The 12,831-nt window shown below is 38.8% G+C and overlaps 1 protein-coding gene and 1 non-coding gene across 12 annotated transcripts in view; one reads left to right on the forward strand and one right to left on the reverse strand.

The window, feature by feature from the left end:
* Positions 1–12,831, forward strand: part of TPST1 (tyrosylprotein sulfotransferase 1) — a 185,309-nt gene that overhangs the window by 158,480 nt on the left and 13,998 nt on the right. The window lies entirely within an intron of this gene.
* Positions 10,824–10,957, reverse strand: LOC112065627 (small nucleolar RNA SNORA70). The gene has a single exon (XR_002892133.1). It is a non-coding gene; the product is annotated as a small nucleolar RNA SNORA70 (small nucleolar RNA).

Consider the following 12,831-nt stretch of genomic DNA (forward strand, 5'->3'; position numbering starts at 1 on the left):
GGATGTGGGCTATAGGCATGGTCCCTACTTACCTGGTACTTGACTTGGGATGATTAAGGCAAAGGAATATTGTCTACTGTGTTATAGGGTCCAAATAGAGGAGGTTTGGCCCTGGATTATTGGTTAATTTGTATAACAAAAATATCCTTCAGGTGAGGCCCTTTGCTATCTCTAAGAATTGGCTAGTCCTCGAAGGGCAGTCTCTAACCAGAAAGGTTTTGTTCTGTTTTGCTTTTTAATGATGGCAAAACATCATAGTATACAACACAGTGCTCAATATCACTAGTCATTAGGGAAATGCAAAGCAAAATCACAGTGAGATACCTCTTCACACCCACTGGGATAGCTACTATTTTAAAAAGCAAGGAAAGGAAATTACAAGTGTTCGTGAGGATGTGGAGAAATTGGAACCCCCATGCATTGCTGCTGGGAATGTAAGCCGATGCAGCCACTTTCTGACAGCTCCTCAAAAAGTTAAACGTAGAATTACCACATGACCCAGCATTCTGCTTCTAGGTATATACCCAAAAGGATTGAAAGCAAGGACTCAAACAGATTTTTGTACACCTGTGTTCATGGCAGAATTATTCACAAGAGCCAAATGGTAGAAAAAACCCAAATGTCCATTGATGGATGAATGGATAAACAGGTGATATCCACACAGTGAAATATTGTTCAGCCTTAAAGAAGAATGAAATTCTGATACATGCTTCAACTTGGATGAAAATTGAAAACATTACACTAAGTGAAATAAGCCAGACACAAAAGGATAAATAGTGTATAATACTCTACTTATGTGAGATGCACAGAATAGGCAAATTCATAGAAAAAAATCAGATTATCAGGGGCTGGGCCATGATTTTATTTCTATAAAGTTCAAAGTTACTCTTATTGGAGGAGAGAGATACTTTTTAACTAGGAGGCACAAGAGAGGCTGCTGGGTCATGTTCTATTTCTCAATCTATGTTCATTCTGTAAAATTTCATTGAGCATTTCAGCCACAATTTGCACATTTTCCTTTATATGTTATACTTTAAGTTGTACTTAAAATCAGGAGGGGAAAAGATATCTGAATTTCAGTTTTTAAGTGTCAGAGTAAAAGATAGCCGTTTTCTTCTTATCTTGGAAATCATCTAAACACAATAACCATAACAAGAAATAGAGACATAAATTCTATGTTTGACACTTGGAGAAATCCACAGCCCCAAACCACAAGACACTGAGGAAGAGTACACAAATGCAGTGAAGAGAAAACAAAAATGAGAGGGACTTGTTGAGAGAAAACATTAAGGAATGATCAACAACTGCAGTGAAGGTCAAGGAAAGGTGAGGGGGACACCCAGTGTGGATGCTTTTAGGCAAGAACACAGGTTTCTACAGAATTGGCAAGCACTGAGGGCAAAACCAACAGTCTTTTTTTAAAAACTGGCGCTGGAAACCAATTTATTTAACCTAAAAAGTCAGGGACAGAAGTGACAGCGTCTGTGGGTAAAATCAACAGTCTGTAACAAGAACAGTACACAGCCAGGTTCCAATAGCTTCCCTAGACAGGGTTTGGCATGCAGTATCACAAAACAGGGAAGATGGGGACTAAACACCATTTAAGCCATATTTGTATAATGCTGTTGTGAAGTAGGTTGAAGGAGAGTTTTAGCAATGAAAGCAGCTTTGCAGTGTGGATCTTTGTTAGTTGTAGAGAAGTAAAGGTAAAAAACCCAATTCTCACACACAATCTGTATCATAAAGGGAATTCCTACTAACCTGGAATGTAGCCCTGGTCCTTCCCCAGTGTGAACCTCTTATAAATATTTGACATATGAACAACTCTTCTCTTTCAAAAATGAATAATAAGGCAAAAAGGGATCAGCACCAGATGAAAATTTGACCAAGCATATAGCCCTGAATTTTAAAAAAATAATGAAAAAAATCACCTTTAAAAATTATTATAATTATTATTAATTATATAGAAGGAGATATGAAGCAGGGCATGTATGTGTTGTTTGCAGTTTTGATACAGGAGACAAGATATGTCTCCTACCAGGACTTATGAGGTGAGGCATTTGCTAAATGTAGGAAGGGGATTCAAATCCTGGGCAGCCACAAAGAGTAATGTGGAGATATGCTATGTGGAGATGTACAGCGGGAGAAATACATGCACACACACGGTTTGGTCTCTTTTTCACTGATTTCAACACTTACCAATCTCTGTTAAGTAAATCAGATTTTACTTTCTGCTTTAAGGAGACTTTGAACACTTTCTTTCAGCCCCAGTACTGATTTTGAGCTCTTCAATCTAGTTTAACTAAATATCTTAACAGAGTGAAGGTGTGATATACTTCCTTGTTCTTAGCCTCCCCTTTTCTTTACAGGTCTGCTTCTCTACACAGAATATGATTGTCCTAGCCTTGCTTTCCTTTCCTCATCGTGTCCATTTTATTTATTTATTTATGGCTGCGTTGAGTCTTTATCGCGGTACGCGGGCTTCTTATTGCAATGGCTTCTCTTGTTGCGGAGCACAGGCTGTAGGTGCACGGGCTTCAGTAGTTGTGGCATGCAGGCTCAGTAGTTGTGGCGCACGGGCTTAGTTGCTCTGCGGCATGGATTTTACCGGACGAGGGCTCGAACCCATGTCCCCTGCATTGGCAGGCGGATTCTTAACCACTACGCTATCAGGGAAGCCCCCCATTTTTAAAAAGGAAAATAAGGCAAAGCACTTATATCTGCAACATGCTTTTTCTAGAATGGTCTTCGACACAAGAAAAAGAGATCATGATTAGAAGTCTTTGAAAAAGTGCTATATTCTTTCATTCATATGTACACACACACACACACACACACACACACACACACACACACACACACACATTATAAGCCTTACTAATGTTGGGGCCAGGGAGAATTTCTTAGATTTTTCGACCTCTTTTTTTTGGCTACTTGGCACCAATTGGTTCCTTCATGAACATTTCAAAGTGCAATTAAGCAAAAGGGAATACTTTTTCAAAAAGCTATGTAATTTCTTATCAAAAAATAATTTTAAATTCTTGAATTCTTTTATTTCCAACAGTAGAACTGAATAGAATGAATAACAGTATTCTATAAGGTAATGTATATGTAGCCCTGAAGGGTCAGCAGGTTCAAATCAGGGAGGACCAGATGGAGTTGCTTCTTCTGCTTCTCTGCTCAGTGTATACTTTAAGTTGGCCTCAGAAACTGTTCTCAGTCCACCATCTGTAAAAATGGAGACCACTATGAAAGGATCTCTGCATTTATTTCTTTTTTTATCCAACTGTCTGTTCATCCCTGGATCCAGGATATACAGATGATTAAGGGTTTATCCTTCTCCTTAAGAAGTATGCTGAAAATAGATCTGTCATTAACTATAATTCAACGTGATAACTGCCATAAAAGTAGGGTATTTGGGATGGCATGTGGACACAGAAATGGCACTACTGGATTCTCATGTTTAAAGGATAACTAAAAGTTCCCCAGTTTGAGAAAAGAAGGAAAGAGCACCCCAGTGAAGGAAATTGATGAAATTATTATTGACCGTACTTGTATGTATGAACTATCCTTCATTGTTTCTGAAAACTATGTTCATTACTTTTACCTTTGAATAGAAATGACTTAGCATTCTTGCCTGATAAGTGTCCCATAGTAAAATGATGCGATTTCTTAATCATTCTGCATGCTAAACTTTTCTCCCCAGGAAATCAAAGTCCTAATGCTATAATTGCTGTATTTATACTGCTTTCTGTAGAGGTTCCTATAGTTACTACATGTTCACAATTCAATTTACATTCCAATCCATCGTGTCCAACTTCACCCAAAAGTCAGTCAATACACTTTTTTTAAAAAACATTATTGGAGGAGCAGATCAGTCTTCTGAGCTGATTAATATTTTTTCTTCTTGATATCGGGAGTATAGTATTAATAACATTTGTCTGTTGTTTCTAGCACAAGATTATTGAATGCTTCAGGAGCCCAGTCTGAGACTTGCAAAGCTGCCAAAATATTTTAAGACAAATGAGAATATGTAAACATACATGTTATCAGATGTTTCATATTTGTGTTTTAGAGATAATGAGTCTCTAGTGGGCTACAAGAGCCCAGTGGAATTAAAGATGTAAATTTCAAAATCTAAATTCCTTCCTACATTATCATATCTGGCTGGAGTTGTGTTTTCTCTGCATGTGAAACTATCAAGTCATTGTTTCTCAAGGGGGAATGCTTTGTCTATTAATAAAAAATAATGGATTGCATAACAAATAACAGCAGGCCAAGCATGGACCAATGATGAAAGTTTGTCATGAACTGAGGATATGAATGATCCAATTCTGTGCACTTGAGCACACTTGGAAAGAGGATGGCAAGAAGGAAGAGGGAAGGGAGGGAAGAGAAGGAGGCAGGGAGAGAGGAAGGATTAACTATATTATAGAGTTTACAGTGAGTTTACAGAAAGGAGGAATAAATTAGGTCTGAGCTTACAGTGAAATTTGAATTCACAACCAGGGGTTATGAGACTAATCTTTTAACCCTTGGAGAGAGAGAGAGAAAGTGTGTGTGTGTGTGTGTGTGTGTGTGTGTGTGTACACATATGTGTATATGTACCTACACTTTGAGCAAAACAATTTATATGTACACACATACACTTCAAAGAACACAATGAGCAAAAGCAACACCTTAAAGTCTGCAGTGCGCAGTTTGGTCATTAGTATGTATTTCTGGAGATTGTTTAAAATTCTCTTATTTTGAAAGAATGTTTTGAGTTAAATCAGCAATTGGTACTTCACAGCCTACAGGCCAAATTTGGCCTGCCACTTGTTTCATAAATAAAGTTTTAGTAGAACACACTACACTCATTTATTTACATATTGTCTATGTCTGCTTTCACGCTACACAAGCAGAGTTGAATAGTTGGGAAAGTGACTGTAGCCCACAAAGCATAAAATATTTACTCTCTGGCCTTTTATAGAGTAGGATGCCAACCCCTGAGTTTAATCCTCAGTTTCAGCCCCTTCACAAATTATATATTTCTTATAATCTAATGAGCCTTCTAAGGCTAATATATTTGTTCTGTTGAAAATTGTTTTGATCTCTCTGATTTTTTCCCAACCTTTTCATACTTATAGAAAAATTTGGAAAACATCTGTATACCTGTAACAGATTCATTAGTTAAAATTTTGCCATATTTGCTTCATCTCTCTATGTACATGTATACACACATGATTTCTTTGTTTTGGTTTGGTTTTTTTGCTCTTGAATTATTTGAAAGTTGCAGATATTATGCTCCTTCAGCACACATCTCTAAGAATAAGAGCATTTCCTACATAAGTCATTGTTTTAAAATTTAAAGATACATGTAGGGGCTTTTTGTTTATGTGTAAGAACTATTTCATTTCTATAGCATTTTATTCAACCCCGTGTTCCTCTTTATAAATGGGAATTCCAAGTATAGTAATTATTTATCTATTGATTATAACCTGAATAATGGTCCCCTAAAGATTTCCATGTCCTAATCCCTGGAATCTGTAAACACGATCATTACCTTATATGGCAAAAGGGACTTTGTAGATATAAGTAAGGAATCTTAAATGAAGAGATTATCCTGTATTACCTGGGTGGGCCCAGTGTAATCACAAGGGTCCTTATAAGAGGGAGGCAGGAGAGTTAAAAGTCAGAGAAGGTGATATGACATTGGAAGCAAAATCAGTGAAAGAAATGTGACAGCGCTACGCTTCTAGCATTGAAGATGGTGAGGCTAAAAATTTTCAAACCCATTTCAAAACCAGCAACTCATGGCTCCTTTTTTTTTTTTTTTAAACAATGTTTCCCTCAATATCTCTCTTCTCTTGCATATTTTACTATAATTATCAAGAAGAAACCTAGTGATACCTTCAGTACTTTGCTTGGAAGTTTCCTTAGCTGGACCATCCAGTTCGTTTGGTTCATTTTCTACTTTCTGTATAACTGCAGGTGACAGGGTTGCTAAACTTTCTGTTACTGTGTTATAAGATCCCCCTGCCTCTAGTGTCTAATCAGGTGTCCCTACATTCCTTAAAACCTGCACAGGTAGCCTCCTCAAAGTCTAAAATCTACCGTCAATTCATGTCCATTTAGGCTTTTACTGCTGCTCTCCTTAAAGTCCCTCTAGCTACCTCCTCCTGCCCAGTTCCAAAACTTCTGCCACATTTTAGGTGTTTGTTACGTTATCACCCCGCTTATGACACCAAAATCTGTATTAGTTATTTACTTAGCCATTGCAAATTACCCTAAAATTTAGGGTAATTAGCTTAAAACAACAAATGTATTATCTCACAGTTTCTGTAGATTAGGAATCCAGGTGCAGTTTATTTAGATACCTTGGGTCAAGGTCTTTCATGAGGGTGTGGTCAAACCGTGAGCCAGGACTGCAGTCATCTCAAGGTTCAATTGGGAGAGGATCCCTTTCCAAACTCCCTCCTGTGAGTGTGGGCAGGCCTCAGGTCCTTGCTGGCCGTTGGCTGGAGATATCAGTTCTTTTGCCACTTGGGTGGGCCTCTCTATAAGGCAGTTCACAGCATGCAGCTGGCTTTCTTCCAATCAAATAAGCAAGAAAAAGTACCCAAGACAGAAGAAACACTTTTGTGACCTAATCTCAGAAATAACATCCCATCACTTTTGCCATATTCTAGTTGTTAGAATCAAGTCACTAGATCCAGCCCACACTTAAAGGAAGGGGATTACACATGTCATGAATACCAGAAGCAGGGATCATGGGGGCTCAATCTCAGGGAATGTGGCCACAAACACTTTTAGCATGAAAATAATTTAGATAAAGTTTAATATTCTCCGTAAGATTAAGCCAGATTCAGAATTAGGCCTCATAACGTGTCTGACACTTTCTCCTGTAAATTGTAGAAGCTTGACTGTCTGAAACCCTTGGGGAACCTGTCATTCTAGAAAGTCAGGTTTCTGGACAGATTTGTCCCATTTAAGACCAAACCTTAATATTTTGGTGTAGAATTCCTCTGCATTTTGATGACATATTTCTTTACCTTCTTAAATAAATAATTGATCATAATTTAAATTTTCATTTCATCCAAAGGAAATTACTGTATGTGTTATAAAGAGAAAATGCCCATCTTCTCTTTATATAGGATATAGAACTGTTTGGTCCCTTTCTTAAAGAACTCAAGGCTTCCTGTCTGCCTTTTATAATTTCTGTGTCTTCCTTTGTTTCATTTGTCACTTCTCAGTTATCAGTACTTGCCCATTGCTTTCCTGTTTGCTGTATCTGATTGCTACAGGTTGAGACCAGATAACTTACGATGGTTAAAACCATGTAAAGCAAAAGGGACCTAATGGAGGACTGGATCTGCAGTCTGCAAATGTGTTAACGACACCCATTTTAGCTGCTTGGAGACTTTTGTTTACACCTTAATTGTAAACTATTACTACAGGTGAGGCTGTGGTAACAGGTGAAGTGGTACTGGGCATAGTTGGTCAGTTTCTGATTAATCTTGTAAGAAAGCTGAAAGTGGCCTGAGGACAAGTAACAAGAATGATGCATTGCTTGCTTCAGCCAGTATTCAGAACCCCTTCTTTCTTGGGTTTTTGAAACTTCACAGGCAGCTTAGATAAATTCTCCTCCCTTCTCTAGCTCTGTAGTCTAAGGTAATTCCACAATTGAAGGCTTCGCTTATAACAGAGTTAGTTACACCTCACTCCAGAAATTTGAATCTGACTTTAGTCTATAAACCCAAAACAACAAATACAATTTACTTTTCTATTTGAGTTATTTCTTTTGAAATGGTATACGTCACCAGCCAAAACCTCTCAAATGGAAGCGTGCTATCACTATCACAAGTAAAAGCTATAAGGCAGGGTTAAATATGCGGAGCTCACATTTTTATATGCATTTCTTTTAGACCTTGTTTAGTGTTTTGCTCTATGAGAAGATCAAGAGCAGTGTGGTAATCTTTATAAATTGTTAGACACAGACCAGGAGGCCTGCTAGAGGGGGCAAGGGTGGAACTGAGAAAGTATTCCTTGTGGTATTCAGGCTTTGAGAAACTTTTTTCAGAATCGCAAAATGTTAGAGCTTGGAAGCGAGTGGTTAAAAAAAAATCCCCTTAGTCCTTTTCCCTCAGCTCCAGTGTCTTGCAAATAGTTAACATTACAGCTAAAGGTTATGGGAAGTACACATCTCTCCTTCTTATCCTTTTTCTCTGCATAACATAGAATTCCTTTTCCAGTAGTAATGTGTTCCTTTACTTAGCAATCTTATAAATAGTGGTTTCCAGCTTCTACAGAGCTTCCAGCCACACGTTACTCACATGGACCTCAGAGAACATACATACTATGAGTACACCCTCACCACGTTTCTTTAAAACTAAGTACTATTGGGTCCTTTAATTTTAGCACCTCTTCTTCTCCTTTTCTATCTCCAGCTTTGCAGAGACCACCAAACTAGAGACCCCAAACCCGTTTGTCACCACTAAAACACAATATATGAAGATGGAAAGCTGTTGTAGGAATAGTAAATGACTTAGCTGAGTGGAAGATAGCTGAATTTATATGCCTGAAAAAAGGGGGATGCAAGCAAGCAGAGGAACAAGAAACAAGCTAGTTCACCCTGAACCCTACAAAAGTTCAGGGATTTGGAAACATCAGGTATTAGGGGAGGGGGATGAGGTCTGATACTAAAAAGAGAGAGATCAAAAGTCTGTATAGAGCAGTAAGACTTCCAGATCACCACCCTTCCCCCTCCCTTGCAGAAGAAGTACATTCTGTTAGAGGGAAAATAAGGACATCAGGAATAGAGTTAGGGCTCCAAATTGAAAACCAGAGCATTAACTGAAAGTCTGCTTTCTGAAAAAATAAATTATCATTAGATGATGCCTCAATCCTCTACCTCTACCCAGCTGAAGAATGCTGGTACCAAGGTAAGAGATTGTGGTGCTTTCTCTACATTTTTAACTACCCCCCCAAAAAAGCCTACAAACATGATACATGGAGAACCCTGACCAAAAAAAAGCTGGCTGAGGAAGTATACCTGCAATTAGACTCAGCCCTCATAAACAGAACTCTGCTTCATAGCCAAGACTCACTGGACGTTTGTAGAACATCTCTAGCATGAAAGAGACTAAAAGAAAGATAGAAAAAGAAACTCAGAGGAAACAAAATGTAAAGAGCCAAAGAAATGTAAATGAACTATAATTAACGTTCTTAAAAAGTAGAACAAGGACTTCCCTGGTGGCGCAGTGGTTAAGAATCCGCCTGCCAATGCAGGGGACACGGGTTCGAGCCCTATTCCGGGAAGATCCCAGATGCTGTGGAGCAGCTAAGCCCATGCACCACAACGACTGAGCCTGTGCTCTAGAGCCCATGAGCCACAACTACTGAGCCCGCCTGCTGCAACTACGGAAGCCCACGCGCCTAGAGCCCGTGCTCCACAACAAGAGAAGCCACTGCAATGAAAAGCCCGCGCACCACAACAGAGTAGCCCCTGCTCGACACAACCAGAGAAAACCCGCACACAACAACGAAGACCCAATGCAGCCATAAACAAACAAACAAACAAATAAATAAATAAATTTATTTATTTATTTTTTAAAAACCCGTAGAACAAAAAGACCAAGAGATGACTTGGAGAGGAAAAAAAAATTAGAGGCTTAATTCAAGTGGTCTAACATTTGACTAATCGGAGTCCAAGAAAAATAGAGAAAATGATGAGTGGGAAATTATCAAAGTAATAATTTAAGGATATTCCCAAGAACAGAAGGACATGCATCTCCAGTACCGATGAGTGAAGAAAGTGTGCCTCCCCTTATTATAAAATTATAGAACCACCAGGGATAAAGAGAAAATTCTTAAATCTTGCAGAGTGAAAACAAAGATCACATACAAAGGACCAGGAATTAGAATGGTATCAGCCTTGTCAACAGAAACATGGGAAAATAGAAGACAATGGAGCAATGCCATAATCTCAGAGAGAAAATTACTATATTCTAGAATTATATAACCAGATGAACTTTCAGCCAGGTGTTAGGATAAGATAAAGACATTTTCAGACATGCAAAAAGACAAATACTGTATATTATCACTTATATGTGGAACCAAAAAAAATAAAACAAGCTAAAAAATATAACGAAAAGAAACAGACTCACAGATATGGAAAACAAACTAGTGCTTACCAGTGGGGAGAGGGAAGGGGGGCGGGTCAAGACAGAGGTAAGGGATTAAAAGGTACAAACTACTATTGTAAAATAAATAAGTTACAAAGATACATTGTACACCACAGGGAATATAGCCAACATTTTATAATAACTATAAATGGAGTATAATTTTTAAAAATTATGAATCACTGTGTTGTACACCTGAAACTTATGTAATATTGTAAATCAACTATACCTCAATTTTTTTTTTGATAGGAAAGTAGGATTTATTGGTGGGCATGAGTAAGGAGGGGACAGCGCCAAGGCTGTCATGCGGGCAGGGCCCGCCATTCGTCCAGGGCCCACAATTAGGGATGTATTTGACTCCACAGCCTTCTGGGATGAGCCGCTTTTCTGGCACCATGTTTTCAAATTCATCTGCATTAAACTTAGTGAATCCCCACTTGGAGATGTGAATCTTCTGGCAGCCAGGGAACTTGAACTTGGCCCTGCAGAGGGCCTCAAGCACATGCTCCTTGTTCTGCACCTTGGTGCGGATGGACATTATGACTTAGCCTATGTGGACCCTGGCCACTGTGCCCTGGGGCTTTTTCCAAAGGCACCGCGCATACCTGTCTGGAGCCTAGGGTGGGGACAGCATGCCAGTCGTTAATGTCCACTGGAAAAGGCTGTCTCCAAGGTCCCTTAGGGCAACCCATACAGGCAACAGGCTGCATACACTACTGAGGAGGCTGCTGTTTGCAGCCATTGTGCACCGGGCCCCCATGGGGATATACCTCAGTTTTTTTAAAAAAAGAAAGAAAGAAAGGGAAAACGGGGAAAATGGGCAGAAGATCTGAATAGACACACCTTGCTGAAGGAAAATATACCAATGGCAGCTAAGCATATGAAAAGGTGCTCAACATTGTATGTCATTAGGAAAATGCAAATTAAAACAACGAGATACCGCTACACACCTAGTAGAATGGCCAAAATTCAAAACACTGACACCACCATATCATGGTGAGGATGTGGAGTAACAGAAACCTTATACATTGCTGGTGGGAATGCAAAATGGTACAGCCACTTGGAAGACAGCTTGGCAGTTTCTTATAAAATCAAACATACACTTACCTTGTAATCCAGCAGTCACATTCCTTGGTATTTACCCAAATGAGTTGAAAACTTATGTTCACACAAAACCTGTACACAGATGTTTACAGTAGCTTTGTTCATAATTGCTAGAACTTGTAATTTGTAAGCCACCAAGATGTCCTTCAGTAGGTGAATGGGTAAATAAATATCCAGACAATGGAACGTTATTCAGTGATTAAAAGAAGTGAGTTATCAAGTTGCAAAAAGACATAGAGGAACCTTAAGTGCATATTACTAAGTGAAAAAAGCCAATTAACAGGCTGCATACTGTATGATTCCAACTCTATGGAGATAGTAAAAAGATTGGGGGAAGGTAGGGAGGGCTACATAGATGGAGCACAGGGGATTTTTATGCTAGTGGAACTATTCTGTGTGCTACTGTAATGGTGCATACGTGTGTCAAAACCCATAGAAAGTACGACACAGAGAGTGAACCCTAGTGCAAACTAAAACTTCAGTTAATAACAGTATGTCTATACTGGTTTGTTAATTGTAACAAATGTACCACAGTAATGCAGGATGTTAATAATTGGGGAAAACTGTAGGAGAGGGAGAGGAAGTATATGGGGACTCTGCTTTCAACTCAATTTTTCTGTAAACCTTAAACTGCTCTACATATAAAGTCTATTAATTTAAAAAGTATATGAGGCAATTATTAACTCTAGCTAAAACACAAATTGTGTAAGAAAATGTAACTGTGATGTTTATATTGTCATAATAATGAAAACTTACAGAATGTGGCTTTAAACAAAAATTATTGTGTAATTTTTGAGAGACTAGAGGAAGGGAAGTATTTTGACCTAATATCCTCATCTGTCATAATAGAAAGTCTGTGTAACAGAAGTGAACATCTGAACGTGTTCCTATCCAAAGGCGTTTCCTCCCCTGTGTACCCAAGCCCTTCTCCCTGTTTCCTGCATCATCACATTTTGCATTCCAGCAGAATCTTTCCCATCAACGAACAAATATGCCTTTAATTCTTCTATCTTAGCACACACACACGCACGCACACACACGCACACACACACACACGCACACACACAAACACCCTACACTTATGCCAGGTGCCCTGCCACTGCCATTCCATTTCTTTGCTTCCCTTTACATAAAAGCTCGTTTTCTGTACTCCTGTCTCCAGTTCCACTCCCTCTATTTTTTCTTACATTCACTCCATTCAGAATTTCACAACTACCATTCTACTTAATTTGCTCTTGTCAAGGTCACAGTGACCCTCACATTGCTTAGCCAATGGTCAGTTATCATCTTGTCTCCCAGCCTCTTTTGATCCAATTGATTACTCCCTCCTTGATATGTTTCCTTCACCTGGCTTCTAAACACCACTTTTTAAATTTTTCCTTCTGTGTCATTGGTGGCCTCTTCTCAGTCTTCTTTGCTTATTCTTCCTTTTCTCCCTGACCTCTTAATGTTAGAATGCCCCCATATCTCAGTCTTAAGTCCTCTGCTCTTCTCTCTCTACCCTGAGCACAGCTGGGTTATCTCATCAGGTATCAAGTTTTAAATACCATCTATAAGTTGATGA

This window comes from Physeter macrocephalus, chromosome 14 (assembly GCF_002837175.3).
Source record: "Physeter macrocephalus isolate SW-GA chromosome 14, ASM283717v5, whole genome shotgun sequence".
In the NCBI taxonomy this organism is placed as follows: Eukaryota; Metazoa; Chordata; class Mammalia; order Artiodactyla; family Physeteridae; genus Physeter; species Physeter macrocephalus.